The sequence below is a fragment of the Lactuca sativa genome, chromosome 3, assembly GCF_002870075.4.
Source record: "Lactuca sativa cultivar Salinas chromosome 3, Lsat_Salinas_v11, whole genome shotgun sequence".
Taxonomy (NCBI): Eukaryota; Viridiplantae; Streptophyta; class Magnoliopsida; order Asterales; family Asteraceae; genus Lactuca; species Lactuca sativa.
In genome coordinates, this window is record NC_056625.2 from 214,706,837 (window position 1) to 214,719,680 (window position 12,844).

At 32.4% G+C, this 12,844-nt stretch overlaps 1 pseudogene; it reads left to right on the plus strand.

Moving 5' to 3' along the window:
- Positions 1-818: 818 nt before the first annotated feature.
- On the plus strand, positions 819-7,408 carry LOC111882318 (dammarenediol II synthase-like; annotated as a pseudogene).
- Positions 7,409-12,844: the final 5,436 nt, after the last annotated feature.

A 12,844-nucleotide genomic window follows, 5' to 3' on the forward strand; every position in this document is an offset into this window, starting at 1 on the left:
CAAGTTTGACATAGGGGGTATTTTGGTTATATTGATTATAAGTTAATTTAGTCATGTTCCAATGAATAGGTGACCGGTAAAGCTGATATGCAGAGTAGGGCCCTGTTTAACAATATTCTAGATTGAGAGATAAGTCTCCTCACTACACTAAGGGGTCGAAGGCACCAATGTCGGCCCATAGGATTATGTTATGTAGAAAGACTAGGTGGTGGAACCTAGCAATTGCATGAAAGACCTGGTTACAACTCCTGACAAATTATATGCAAGACCAGGGTTTGCACCTTGGCAGTTATATGTAGTATGGTTGTTGTCTTTACGATACTTGCATGGAAGACCAGTAGGTGGCTCCTGGTAGTTGTCTGTGAGAGCCAGGGTTTGGCCCCCGGTCTGGCAAGTAAAGACCACGATACGACTTATGGCATCATGGTAATTAAAAGACTATGGATGGCACATGACAATCTCTATTGTATGTATGGTATGTGTTATTTTGAGGAAACTCACTAAGTTTTGTGCGTACGATTTTATGTTTAAGGTTTTAGGTACTTCTGGTATGAAAGAGAATGGCGCTACATGACTGCACCGCATCTACCAAAGTTTTCCGCATTAGCAATTTCAATATTTACTTTAATTTTTAAATAATATATTCACTTTGATGGTTTTGGAGCAACTCCTTTGTATGGTTTTTTGTTTTAAAAATGAAAAATTTTACTATGAATTTTTGAGACGTTACAATATTGATTTCTCATATCTTAGGGCTTCTTGATTGCTTATACATGTAATCTCCTATTAATATTATTCTATTCTTTTTGCGATCAGTAATGGTAGTATGTGTCCCAATTATGGCTCGAATCAATAATGACAACCTTCTATCACGCCTATCGATCGTGATCTTTATCACACTAGGTAAATCTCAACACATCTTCCCATTTTTTTCAACCTTTGAAACATATTCATAGATTTGGTTTACATGTTTCCTTTATTCTAACATATATCTAGAAATTTACATATATTTCAAGTACAAATATGGGTTAACAGGTTGAACTCAACGTAGTTACATATTCTGAGAACATGAATAAGATTGAAGAATACAAGTCAAAGTCCGAATCCTTGTTGGGATTAGGATTAAATAAATTTTGTATCTTGTTGCAATATATTATATATATTGTTTCAGGTTATGATAGCTGATCTTTTTAATATGTCATGATTACTTGTCTTCAAGAGTTTTGGGTGGCATGCATGAGAGCTTATTACATCTGATCCTAATGAAGAGAATCGATGGAGTGGTCAATTAGTGAGCCTGAAGCTCAAATGATGAGGAAGATTTCAAGATCATTTCAACCACATATATGGGTCGACGTGCATTCTACTTACCAAACTACATGAATTTGTTATTCAATAGCTAAGTGTAATAGGTACCTAGAAATCATGTATATTGTTTCCCTAAACAACTTGTAAATGTCTTTTTATAGTTAACGATTTAAGTTGTAAAAATATAGCTAAAAACTAGTAAACATTCAAACTCATTACCATTTCCAAATTCATGCTTCAAATTGGTCCTTTTTATTTTTTGGTTTTAATCAACATTTAGGTCTAATTTCATATGGTTTTATGAGGTTTAATTTTAGATTTTTTTTCCAGAACTAGTACAACAAGATACATTTTAACAAAAGGGTAAAATTGTTTTTTTTATCATTCAACACAAACAGTCAGACGTATAATCAAACATCATTGTTTCAAATGTAGATTCAATCAGAAGCCTCTGACTCAGTCAAATTTGACTCAATCAGCAACTATCATACTACCCCTTACATAGAATATATTTTTGGTTGTATTATATTGTTGATGAATTATAAAAAGAAATTGGTATTGGTTGGTAATATTGATTTGTGTAGGTGGATTATTAAGAAAATAATATTTTAATTTAAGATTGATTATGAGTGATTGTTAATAAACATAGTCTAGCAGCCCAATCTAACATGGTCCTCCCCGTGATAAGAGTTGATTGCTCTTTTCCCTTCGTTGATGTAATAGACCAATAACCGGAACTCAAACATTCTCTTCCATTCTTGCAGTTTGAGAGACTATAATATGATTGATCTGTATCACTGCTGTCTTTAATAGAACATTGAACTCAAACATTCCCACACACTTTTCATTATTTATCATACTAGATGTTTTTGCTATTATTATTATTACAGAGTAACAAATATATCACACTAGAGTACATTAATTTTTGAAGATTGGGTAGTCAAGTGCACACAATTTTGTAGTCCCTTTATTCATGTTTTCAACTTCAGTGATGACTTTTAATATTTTAGCAAGCCCAAAGACGTCTACGATATTCTCCAAGTGCTAGTAATGGGAAGATATTCCTGTATAGTGGATAATGCAGCATGCAATTCTTCATGGAGACTCCAGTGAACTCCTACCAAATCATGTCAATGTTTAATAGCAACGATCACTTCACCAATTATTTACCTACGGTTTTTTTTTTCTATTTTTCAAAGGGTGATGTCGTTTTTTTCGTTTCATTTTTTCACAACATCATTATATTTTGATTGCTTTGTTTTCACAAAGTTATACATCATATAAACGTACGTAGAAGAATGTGCATCATTAAAACTCATTACTATATATGATACAAAAAGCTATTTATGTTTGTTCTTGAGCCACAATTAACCTCATTAAACAAATACGTGATATACTGAACATAAAGCATACATATGGTTTGTATGTAATGTGTGTATTTGTGTATAGAAAATAACTTTCATTTATATTATATAAAAAAAAAGAATAATAAAGTTGTAAATGAGTAATGGGTTCTAACAATGCATACATTTGTATGTAAGTTTATGTTATGTATAAGTTGGTGAAAATGAAAACAATAAAAGTATAATGACATTGTGAAAAAAATGAAACGATAAAAATGACATTAGACCCTTGAAAAACAGAAAAGAAAAAAAAACGTAGGTAATCCGTAGGTAAATACCTACGGATAAAGATTATCCGTTGGTAATCTTTAGGTATTTACCTACGTTTTTTTATATATTTTTCAAGGTGTAATGTCGTTTTTTTCGTTTCATTTTTTTTACAACATCATTATACTTTGATTGCTTTGTTTTCACAAAGTTATACACCATATAAATGTACATAAAATCGTGTATACGCATAGATACACATACACACATACATACACATACACATACATACTCAAATACACACATACACATACATCTATACACACATACTTATAAATTTTTTCGTTTGTTTATTTATTTGTGTGTTAAACACATTGGTTACGATTATTATTATTATTATTATTATTATTATTATTATTATTATTATTATTATTATTATTATTAAGATTTTTAATTTTTTGTGTTTTAAATATTTAAAGCAAAACCATCAAACACAATTTAAGACTTGATTATTGAATAATAATAATAATAATAATAATAATAATAATAATAATAATAATTTAAAGTCGTTGGTATTTCATAGTTATTCTGTAGCTATTTTCTTCTGTGGGTAGTCTGTAGCTATTTTAAAGCTAATTACCTACGGAATACTTACATGCTTATTTTTGTCGCTATTTCGTAGTTATTTTGTAGCTAATTACCAATGGAATACATACGGATGTACGTCCATTGTTATTCCGTAGCTATTCTGTAGCTATTCTGTTACTAATTTAGGGCATCCCATTCCGTAGGAATTCCGTTAGTATTATGTAGGTAATTACCTACAGAAATTTTCTGTAGTTATTTTTTCCTGAAGTGTTCCTTTTCATCCAGGTACATAAACTTCCACCTTTTAGGAACAAGAAACAAACCAATGATTCCATGAAATAAGATCTGAAAATTTAGTGAATTGAAATTGTTCAGTTGATCTAACCAAACTTAGTATCATATGGTGTAGCGAAAATGTGGTGCTATTGCCGAACAACCTATATGCCCATGTCTTACTTGTATGGGAACAGGTTCCATGGCCCGATCACTGAATTTGTTCTCCCGCTTCGACAAGAGATGTATTCTATCCCGTATGACGGAAATAAATTGGAATAAACATCGCCATAAATGTTGCAAGGTTAGCTTACTAAACAATACATTTTTATAAGCATGTATGTATATAGTGAAATACGTTTAAGGATATGATGTTTTTTGGTTGTCACGACTAGTGATTAATTTCCATTGAGCGCATCACAAAAGTTTAGAGCTTGATGAATTCATTACTAAATATACTTGTTAATAATGGAACACAGGAAGATCTCCTTTACCCTCATTCTACAGTCCAAGAACTTTTGTGGGATGGTCTTCACTACTTTGGTGAGTCGGTCTTTAAATATTGGCCTTTCAAGCAACTACGAGAAAAAGCTTTAAAAAGAGCGATTGAGTTGATTCGTTACAGCGCCCAAGAAAGTAGATACATAACCACAAGAGCTATTGAAGAGGTAAACTAACAAGTCGCCTTATATTAAGATTTAAGATTATTCACTCGAACATAGGAGTTTAAATCCACCATGACCTCATTTACATTTCATATACTCTTACTAGTATCAGTGTTGTAAAACTCGCCGAGTTGGCCGATTACTCCTCCGAGTACTCGCTACTCCCCCCCTTGCCGAGACGAGTTACATAATCTCGAGTACTCCCCGATCGGCCCCTTAATGAACTGGGTAGTATTGTGAAATCCAGTCAACTCGGTGATTAATATGTATAATATACTTAATGGTTTATTATTTAACACACACACATGTGATTGTTACTATATATATATATATATATATATATATATATATATATATATATATATATATATATATATATATATATATATATATATATCTTAAATTTTCAGAAATTATTCACGAAGTGAGACCATTATGTGTTTTTCATTTTTTGTGTATTCATGTGTATCCAATTTTGTTATATATTCTAATCAACTTATGATTTTATCTTATGATTTTGACATATAGAATTTACGTAAAAATATTTCTACACAAATTTCCAAATCCGAGTACTCCCCAAGTACTCCTGAGTACTCGCTACTCGGTAGTCGGCCGAACAGGTACCGAGTAACGAGTTCTACAACCTTGACTAGTATTATACATAAACATTTTAGAGTTTATAAGCCCGTCCAACGTATTTATCTATTTGTTTAATATATAAATTTTATATCAAGTATTCAAAAGAAAAAAAAATATTATTTATTCATTTATTAAGATTTTGATAAAATATATTCAGTTATTAGTTTTTATAAAAGATAAAAATAAAACTTACAATAAAAATGTTTATTGAAATATAATCAACCTCGGTTTAAATTTAAACGTATTAACTAAATTTATCAGCAATAGTTTTTGGCTTAGAGCATTCACAATGGTGAGTTCAACGAGAGAGTTGAATGAGGTGGCAAGCCTATGTGTCATTTAATGGATGAAACTCTACCATAGTGAGATGCCACCTTGGCATTCAATGGATTCGGAGTTCAATGGTCATTGAACTCTTCAATGAGAAAAATGAAAGTTTTTAATTCTTAAATATTTACTACTAGGTGTGAGACCCGTGTATTACACGGGTTTATAAAAAAAATTAATATAAAATTATAAGCATTACATATTTTTTAAAGTAATAATTTTACATAAATACAAAGAATATAATAAATAAAGTAAATAATAAAGGTTGTAGAGCATTTATTATTAAATTTAATATAATGATCTACTTTACATATATAAATCTCATTAAAATGTGAATTTTAAATTTAAAAAAAAAAATAAAAATTTAAGAAAATGACAAGTGGAAAAGAAATAATTCAAAAACTCTTAGAAAATGACATGTGTCAAATTTAATGAAAGCATGACATTTGGCAAAATTAATTTTCATTTATTAGGTTAGATAAATTACATTTTATAACATTCTATTGAACTTAATTCATTGTAGGAAAAACTAATAAAGTTGTATGGATTGTAGAAAGATGATGTGGCAATCCATTGAACTCTATAGAATTCAATGCATTGTAGATTCCCTTAGCGGTAGAGTGAGATACCAACCTTTTAAGAGGTCGAGGGTTTAAATCTCATACTTGAATAGATTTTAAATGTAGATCAGAAAATGTGTGTGTTAAGTTAAAAAAACACTTGATGAAAATTAAGTTAATTTTTCTTTTTTGGTGACAAATATATATATATATATATATATATATATATATATATATATATATATATATATATATATATATATATATATATATATATATATATATATATATATATATATATATATATATATATATATATGTGATTGAGTTGGAGTGGTTGCAGATGTACAGTACCTTAATCAGTCTATGCAATGTAATCAATTTGTCTTTGGGTTTGGATGCAGTCCTTGCAAATGATGGTTTGGTGGGCAGAGAACCCAAGTGGCGATGAGTTCAAGCACCACCTTGCTAGATTGCCTGATTACTTATGGCTAGCAGAAGATGGAATGAAGGTGATGCCGAGTGGTGGTCAATTATGGAATTGCGCGCTTTCAACTCAGGCAATAATTGCTAGTAATATGGTTGAAGAGTATGGGGAATCTCTTAAAAAGGCCCATTTCTTTAGCAAAGAATCTCAAGTCAAAAATAATTCGGCTGGGAGATTTTATTAAAAATTGCCGGCAGATTTGTAAAGGGTCATGGACATTCGCCCCAGATGATGGATGGGCGGTCTCAGATTGCACATCCGAAGCACTGAAAGTAATACCATGATCTCATCTTTTATGGAGTATTATTTTCTAAACCTTTGCGAAAATAATTTGTTCTCATATATAGTGTATATATAAATCATTCATGCATGCTAGGGGGTTGCAACCATCCCATTCATACACTCCGAGCACCTAACACAAACATTTTAATTAGTTGATATAAGTAAGGGGTTTTACTGAAAATCATAAAGTTGAAGTTTCATTCATGCGTTTTAATTTATGAGAAAGCCAAAACATTTACAGAAAGATAAATTTTGCCCCAAGAAGGAATACTGGTTGCACCTCCGTCGTCAAGTAGTATCCACTTCCTACCTCGGCTTACTGCACAATTTCTGTCATGTGGTCCTTCTCCTAATAGTCGTAGGGCTACATAGTTCAATGCAGATCCCATCATGGTGTTGTGCCCCTCGATGTGGAATCCCCATCCCCCATCTTTATTCTAACAACATTAAAAGGACATTTGTTACCATACTAGCTCCAAAAAAAATTATAATATTTGCTGAATCATAACAAGTGAAATATTAACTAACAATACTAAACTAAAAAAGCTTATGAAATAATGAAAATTTATAATGATGTTATAGACAAGTATCATGGTAACTTCTGGTGGAGTTATTGGTTCATATGATTGGCATATAGCTCAATATAGAGTTGACGATCAATTTTGGTGATGACCTCGGTGATATTTGCTTAATGATGATGTGTTTTAGTTGTCTATCTCTTTGGCATATAGCTTTTTTCAACGGGTAGCCCTTCTTTAGCAGTTGGTCTTTTTTAGCTATCTATTCTCTTCTGCAGTTGGTCGGCCTATATTAAGTAGTTTTTATGTCAAGCACTGGTTTTTTGGCATCGTCTTTCTCTTCTTTAAAGTTTTTTGGCAATATTTCATCTTGGTCGATTCTATAGTAATTCTTCCTATCTATAGTAACTTTTCCTAATTGATTTGGCTTCTTATTTGATTAGTGTTTGGTTCAATTTCGTTGTTTGTGGAAATAGATGGAAGAAAAGACTATTCCATTAGTCAGTTACTATATATTTCAAACATTTACTTGCACTCCCACCTCGGTCTCATCATCCTCCATGGAGTCATGCTCCACGGATATCTGGCCCACCTTAGTCCAATATTACAATTACCGTGATGCGCCGTCTATGGATCCTTTTATGTGTGATTAGTTCCTAACACTTATTTTCATTATAGCCAAATGCTTTGCTGGTCTCCTCCCATATTGGTCTAACATTGTCAAACAAATATATCATCTTCCTAGTGGATAATGGATTTTGATGCTTCTGAACACCATACACACTAGTACAGAAGAGATTTAGGCTACGTTTGGCGTACTAGCTGAAAAGCTAGCTATTAGCTGAAAAGCTAGCTTTTAAATAAAAAGCTAGCTGATAGCTAAAAAAGTAGCTGATAAAAAATAATTTTGGTAAAACTAGCTGAAAAGCTAGCTGAAATATATAAAATTACATAAAATGACATGTAATAATATGTGTTTCTATAATTAATTAAGCGGTATATTTGGAAATTTTTAAAAAAGCTAGTCTAAGTAGCTTTTCAAAAAGTCAGCTTATAAGTTAGCTTATAAGCTACTTTTTGGTTTACCAAACACGACAACATAAAAAAGCTCGAAAAATAAGCTAGTTTATCAGCTAGTTGTGGCGCACCAAACATAGCCTTAATAGGCGAACGCTTTTTTTTTTGGGGAAAATGACTCTTGAGGGTAATTAACTTTTGCGTTTGTACTCATTTGGTACCTTTCCTTTTTTTTGTATCCAATATAACATTGAACTTGTTGTTTGTGTTCACCATAACCCTTTTGACCGGCTTTTGACCTGTGATAGCCGGTCAAAGGGTTATGGCGAACATAAACAACAAGTTCGATGTTATATTAGTACAAAAAAAGTAAAGGGACCAAATGAGAACAAACTCAACAGTTGGTTATCCTCCTGAGTCATTTTCCCCGAAAAGTTAAATGAAATTAAAGTTGCAAAATTATCAAAGACTGCAACCTTCTTTGGCTATAACGTATATGAAGAGCGTTTCAGATGGGTAACTTCGTTAAGACATGGTTTATGTTATGCTTATTGTGGTTAACTATCAACACCTCTCTTCAAAAGGATATGATTGTGTATGAGATGTATATTTATCACCATAAACGTTTGCCTCAAGGTATATTATGGTGATGTGTCTACAAAAGCAGCATGATATTGTACATATCGATGTTGTATCTCATCCCATGAATTTGATCTTAAAGCTAAGTAAACTCAAAAATCACAGCACTTGTGATTCCACTCGTTTGTAGACTTGTCTAGAATCCATGATACGATAAATCATTCGATTGGAAATGTAAATGTAGTCATGAAATGCTCCTGCTTAGTCAAGATTCCCCTAATAAATATTCAAATTCGTTACAAAGTTGTACATGTATGAATAGTGCTCTTTCGTGGGTTATGTTTTGAAGAGAAGCAAGAATGAATCTCATAAAGTCATTAATATCAGTAGGAGATGACATGGGATTTGCTGTAAATGAGTAAAAGGAAAATGACTCAGGTAACCAACTGTTGAGTTTGTTTTCATTTGGTCCCTTTCCTTTTTTTTGTACTCAATATACCATCGAACTTGTTGTTTGTGTTCACCATAACCCTTTGACCGGCTATCACAAAAGGGTTATGGTGAACACAAACAACAAGTTTGATGGTATATTGAATACAAATAAAAGGAAAGGGACCAAATGAGTACAAACACAAAAGTTAATTACCCTCAAAACTCATTTTCCCTTTTTTCTGAGGCGGTTGTATGTAAAAACGCCTCATTAAATGCCTACAGCATCAAAAAAAATATGCCAACTGCATTAAAAGACCACTAAAAATATCAATTGATAGATTCGTTAATGTTGTTCAAAGGAAATAGCATTAAAAACGATTTTTTTGATGCGGCTTGTTGTAAACGCACGATTAAATTATGAATTTTTTTATGCTTTTTTTATAAAACGCATCATTAAATTTCGATTTTTTGGTGCGATATTTTGAAAAACGCATCAATTAAAAACTAGCTATTTCCTTTGAGGGTTTTTGTTTGTAAATGCGAACTTCTTCTTCTTCCAGTAGATCTGCAACGTAAATGCACAAAAACTCAAAATATTCTCATTAATCGTCTAGTTATCTTCATTAAAGGTAATTTAAATTTTATTGTATTTTTTATTTTATTTTACCTGCTTATTTATTAAATGATTGTTTATTGTTTTTTTTTTAAATTGATTTTTATAAATTATTAACATGTTAAAATTTACATAACTTGTTTGTTTAAAATCAATATCTTGCATTCTTTGTTTGTTTATTTTAATTTTCACATTAATCGTGATTATTGGATGTACAAAACTTCACGTTTTTCTGAACTTTATATAGAGGGTGTTCGAACCTCTATTAGGGTTGCCGAAGCAAATCGCATGAATAAAAGAAATGAATTGATTTCTTTTCCTTGTAATCTTGGTAAAAACAATAAAATGTTTAATTGTACCGGAGAAATGGAGTATCATTTGTTGCAAAATGGTTTTATGCCTAATTACACTTCTTGGTCAAGACATTGAGAAACACTTTTTGATTGTAGCACATCTTCGACCAATTTAAATATTAATAATAGTACATACAACAACGATTCATATGTTGATAATGATGATCACCATTCAAATGACCCAAATGACAATTTTCAATGAAGGGTTTGATGACATCAAGACTAATATGGGTAATGCTTAACAAGAAAACTTACAACGCCTATTTGAAGAAGCATAAACACCGTTATATAGCAGTTCCAAATTTATGAAACTTGATATGGAATTGAGGTTGATTAACTTAAAGTAGAAAAACGGATAGAGTGATAAAAGTTTCACAAGTCTATTAGAGCTTTTGCATGCCATTCTTCCGAAAGACAATGAATTACCAATTTCTGCATATCAAGCAAAAAAAACTAATGTGTCCGATAGGATTGGAAGTTGAAAGAATACATGTATGTCCAAATTATTTTATGTTATTTAGAAAGGAGTTCGAGAATAAACATAATTGTGTTTTTTTCAGTGCATCAAGGTATAAAGGGAAAAAAGATTCAGATGAAGTTGACAATGATGTAACAAAAAATGGATCACCGGCTAAAATGTTGTGGTATCACCCTATTATACCAAGACTATATAGGTTATTTTCAAACAAAAAAGAAGCAAAGTTAACTTGTTGGTATTCGGAAGAACATGTAATTGATGGAAAACTAAGACATGTCGTGGATTCACCTCAGTAGAGAAACATTGATAAGAAGTATACTGGATTTGGAAAAGAGATGAGAAACATACAGTTTGGGCTTAGTTCAGACGGGATCAATCCTTTTAGGAACATAAGGAGTCGTCATAGTATGTGGCAGGTTCTTTTATGCATTTACAATCTTCCACCATGGTAATGCATGACACGGAAATACATTATGATGTCATTGTTGATTTAGGGGTCGAGACAGCTTGGTAACGATATTGATGTGTATTTGTCTCCTTTAATTGATGACTTAAAAAATAATTGGAGTTTGGGTGTAGACTTATATGATGCTTATAAAAAACAACACCTTTAATTGTGGGCCATGATTTTTTTGTACTATAAGTGATTTTCAAGCATACGGTAACTTATCAGGATACAAAACAAATGGTAAGAAAGCTTGTCCAGTTTGTGAAGATCAAACAAGCTCGATATGGTTAACAAATTGCAAAAAAACTGCATATATGGGGCATCTAAGATTCCTTCCGAAGGGTCACCATTTTAGGAAGAAAACTATTGAGTTTGACGGGAGTATCGAGATCAGAACGATAAGGAAATGATTTGATGCATTTTCACGAGTTGCAAGTATAAATATTGTGTTGGGAAAAAGATTTTGTGTTAATAAAGACGCCCTTTGGAAAATAAAAGTCATTTTTTTGAATTACCTTACTGGAGACTTTTGGATGTTAGACATTGTCTAGATGTTATGCATATAGAAAAAATATATGTGAGAGCTTGATATGCTTATTATTAAAGATGAAGCATAAAACTAAATAGGTTAACGTCCGAAAGGACATGTTCAAGATGGGGATATGTGAAGATCTTGCCCCCGAACAGAGTGCTAACTGTGTTTATCTCCCACCTGCTTGTATACTACATCAAAAGAAGAAAAATTAAAGTTTTTTCAATGTTTACATGATATTAAGGTTCCATCAACTTATTCTGCAAACATTAAACGATTTGTATCGATGAAAGACTGTAAATTGTTTGGAATGAAGTCTCATGATTGTCATGTTTTGATGACACGTATGATTCTTTTAACGTTACCTAACAACCACGTTAAATGTAACAGAGACGTTACTGCCTTGGCTAAGACTCGGTCTTGGCCTCAGAGAGCCAAAGCCGAAGCAACAACTCATTTCTCGTCACAAGGGAAGAACATCCCATGTGATCTCCTCATTTACCCACAACCAATGAGAAAGCTACAAATGGCCCGGGTGGCACCCAGAACTGACATCACCTGGCGGTTAGTTCGCGTGAATAGCTCTCCCAATAAGAGGAGGCCACATATCATGCTCACGAAAGACGGTCCCCATGATCCGTTAGTAACAGGTATAAAAGGATCTCTTCCACCTCAAGGAAGGGATCCATCTTCTCTTTCACTAAGTTTTACTCTAATTCTCTCTTTCTAAAAACTAACTTGATCGTCGGAGTGACGTCTTGGTAGAACACTCGGTCGTCCTCTAACGGTTCTTCTATGATTATGTTCTCAGGGAAACTCCTAAAGCACTTGCATCATCAAGCATCCAAACCCCTTAAAGAGCATGTCACAACATTTGGCACCATTTGAATGTATCCTCAGGGTGATACAACCAATTAACGACACCGATTCTTTGTAAAACAACGATCTATGCCCGACAGCACCTACGCTTGCAATACCAAATCTGTTTTGAATATCGATGGTGATAACTAACAAACACCATTGCGAGTACAGAACCCAGACTCCAATCCAGGCGATCATGGCGCAGATTTCACTGATTATGGGGCCAGTACTCTAGAACAGTTTCCAGCAACCGTCATCGAATGGTTCATCGTCT